The following is a 3,785-nucleotide window of genomic DNA, read 5'->3' as shown; positions in this document are numbered from 1 at the left end:
CCTTGAAGATGAAGCTTTCTCTTGAGCTACCTGTAAAAGGATATCTATGCCTTCATGTACTTTTTCTCCTTCCTTGTAGATGACATTCTTTACTTTTTCTCCTTTCCTTTCCTTTGTTTTTCTAAAAAGAAATTTCATCATTTCTCTTTGAAGTGTTGCTCTTTGTAATATTCTTCACCTATCAGTGGAATTTTTTTTTTGGCTTGGGCTATGTATTCTGGAGTGATGGGAACAAAAATGTCTCTGATGTGTGATGAGGTTTCACCACCAACACACAAATACAACAACTTTACATTATTCTTCCTCTCATGATAAAACACCAGAAATAACACCAATAAATCATTTTGGATGAGCAGCTTCAGAGAAGACAACAAATAAAACTTGAATTTTGTACTACATTCTGACACAACATTCATGTCCCTCTCAGATTAGTAATATCAACAATTTCACTTAAAGGAGCCAATATCCATTTGCCCTCACATCTTCACTGAAAGGAGCCAATATTGCAATATCACACGGTCCATAGAGAAAACACCGATAAAAAAATAATTAAACCTTCTTTCACTTGCGCAAGGGGTTTTCTTCTTGTATAATTCCACTACAAAATAACTTGTGCCAATCCTTTTTATGACTAGGCATCCACTTTCAATTTAGCAACTATTTTACCCACGCAATCTACAAAATAGGGGTCGAAATAGCCATAAAAATATCCCAAATAGCAATAGATTTGAGAAAACTATCCATGTGTAGCATGATTAGGCTCATTCTAAAGAAAACCCATGTTTTTGTTTTTCAAATTTCATTTTATTTTTCTCAGAAAAAGCTACGAAAAATAGTGGCCTTTAAAAATTGAAATGCATTTCTCGGACTGAATAAAATTTCATGATCATTAAACTTGAAATAAATTTCTCTCTTCAAATGCTTCTCCAGTATCCTTCTTACTTTTTTCTGATGCCCTTGACAAAGAGATGAAACCAATCCTCAAAATTAGGAACTTACAGCTTCTGCAAACACAACATTTTGATATAGAAAGATTATAAAAACACAATAAACATGTTTTTATTAATCTATTTCTTATATTCTATCCTCTATTTCATCAAAAAATTTAAAAAACTCCTTTGTCTCTAATGTAGAATTCTCTGCTTTTGAATTGGTTGTGTAGAAAAATTAATTTTTTTCTATGTCACAATACCTTTTTGTTCTTCGAATTCTCACATAATTTCGCCTCCCTTTAAGACAAAATCACCATGCAGTCATTCTGCAATGATCTAAGCTCACTGTGTGCACATTTTTTCAAAGAATGGCTCACTGTATATATGTCAACATTCATTAAATAACTCATGAAATGGCTTCACTGCGTATATAAAATTTGCGAATTGCATTTTTTTTTTAAATATGAATGAGGACACCATTTTTTTAAGATACCTGAGCTGCAACAAAATCAATTAAACCCTCGGTCTCCGTCTCCAGCAATTAAACGCTCAAAATCTGAAATCTGGAAAACTCTCTGCTCTTTCAGAAATTGAAATTGATTTATACTTTGCTTTTTTAGAACTCAAAAATCAATTTTGGGAATGATTAACTCTCTCTTTGCCTTGAATTTTGAGTCTTCTTTTGTAAATAGTACAAACACAAGGTTTTCTGCCCATAAATCTAAATGAAGAGGAGAAAAATACTAGTTGTGTAAAGACCCAAAACACACAAGAAAAACCGTCACTGTAAATATCTTCTTTGTTCTGCACTTTAGTTTTTAATTCTCTTTGTTTTGCAAATTTCATTTATGCAAAGTACGAGAAAGAAAGGGAAATTATGCTTGTTGTAACTTTCACTGTGCAACACATTTGTGAAATTGTGCATGAGGAAATCAAGAATTGATACTTGAACTGGAAGAGGACTCTTGAAAACCTCTGCGTTAATTATGTCTCTTCCTATTGGTCATATAGTTCCATTAAAACTAATTCCCTGGCATTTCGCGAAGTTGTTGATTCTTACAAGTGGCAGAGGATTTTAAGAAAAAAAATCTGGAACTTGAGTCTTATTTCAACAAATCCTAGGGTTTGATTTTCAAAATCATTTTTTTAGATTGTTAAGGATTGATGCTTTCCTTCAGTCGAGTTTAATGTGTAATTCAAGGGACTTGATGTGTAATTTATGGGTTTTCCTGGAGATTAGCACAAAAATTCTCCACTTTTAAATATTTCTTCGACTTCCCATGCTAATCACTGCTTCTTTTCTTCTTTACGTAGCACAGAGCCTTACGCTGCTTCCTACGCAATTTTCTCACAGCTATTTCCTCACGTTTTTTTTTCTATGGCTTTTCTATGGCTGAGTAGCTCTACGTTTTATTTCTCTGACCATGGCTTCCTCAGTTCAGGTTCTTGTTTACGCAACCCTTTTTTTTTTCCTGCTTATTTTCTCCTTCTACGAGGGTGCTACAAGCATGCATATAAGTGCACCATTCCAACTCATATGTCGACTTGCACACCCGTGGCTGCCCATGTGTCTCTACTTTGACTGCATTCATTTCATTGCATGCCCACTTTTTATATATATGCAATGATATATACGTCTTCATTCTTTGGTTATGACTTCACTCATTTAGTTGCATTCCCAGCTTTGTTTATATATGCAATTATACATATGTCCTTTCATCCTCTCTGCTTTCATATATTGCATATATAGTTTTGCATTTTGATTTTTGTACATTAGTCTTTGTCATTTTTTATATGCTCACTTCTTAATTTGTTTTTGAAATGACCATAGGATAGGTCATTTTAAAATCAAATTTCTTATAATGACATTAACTCTTTGTCGTTTTGTAGGCAAACAAAAATTCTTATGACAAAAATATTAAGTCCTCAATCTTTGATCAAAAATGCTTATAGGGTGATATATATGGAATTATGGTAGGAAACTTATATGGGTTAATTTAGGATTATGGAATTTTTTAATGTAGGATGTATGGTAGGGTAATGGATATAGATAGGATTATGCTGAGGGTAGGATGTAGTTAATTAATTATAGATAGGAAAACTATAAGATGATGAATGTAGGTAGGTTAAATGTAATGGATGCATATCCAAGTTAAATTAGTTCTAGCAATTCTAGAATTTTTTTTGAAAAACCAAAGGTTCTAAGAGAAATTTTGACACTTACTGTACTTATACTTCCATAATAGCTTGATGTCAATGCTAACTGACGATGTCCACTGGTTCATTTTTGACTCATGATGATGGTTCTTCCAAGATAGATTCTGATGAAATGTAGAGACTTATTTTTGCTTTCATGTTTTCACATCTGATATTGATTCAGGATCTTCAAATGTTGATGTTGTTTAGGTCCCTTCTACAATTTTTAAATAATGTTTCAGGTCCCCTGTGACATGTAATTTAGGTCCCTTCAATACAGCTACTCAAACTATTTGCATAGTTTTATTATGAATCTCCCCCCTTGCTTATTCTGAGACTTGTCCCCAAGTCTTTCTTATTATGGAGGATGATTCATGGAAAATAAAACTGAATAAATGGTAAAACAAAATAGATAATTCATATTGGCCAAACAAGTTGGTTTTCCGATATGAATTCGAGTTTGTGTTGTGCTAGTTTCCTGGATTTTCACAACCAAACTCCTTTATTATTTTTGATATTTTTCTATTTTTTTTATTCTTTTATTTTCTGGATGGAGGTGGGGTGTAATGGAGTAGGGAAGTATGAAAAGCTTATGAAAATAGGTTATATTTAAGTCATGATTTAGTAGTAAATGGATAGATAATAAGTCTGGACTTC

The sequence above is a fragment of the Pinus tabuliformis genome, chromosome 1_1 (genome assembly GCF_031772625.1).
Source record: "Pinus tabuliformis cultivar Carrire ecotype Pingquan chromosome 1_1, CPIR1, whole genome shotgun sequence".
In the NCBI taxonomy this organism is placed as follows: domain Eukaryota; kingdom Viridiplantae; phylum Streptophyta; class Pinopsida; order Pinales; family Pinaceae; genus Pinus; species Pinus tabuliformis.
The sequence above is the reverse complement of the archived record's forward strand: the minus strand, read 5'-3'. Positions refer to the sequence as shown.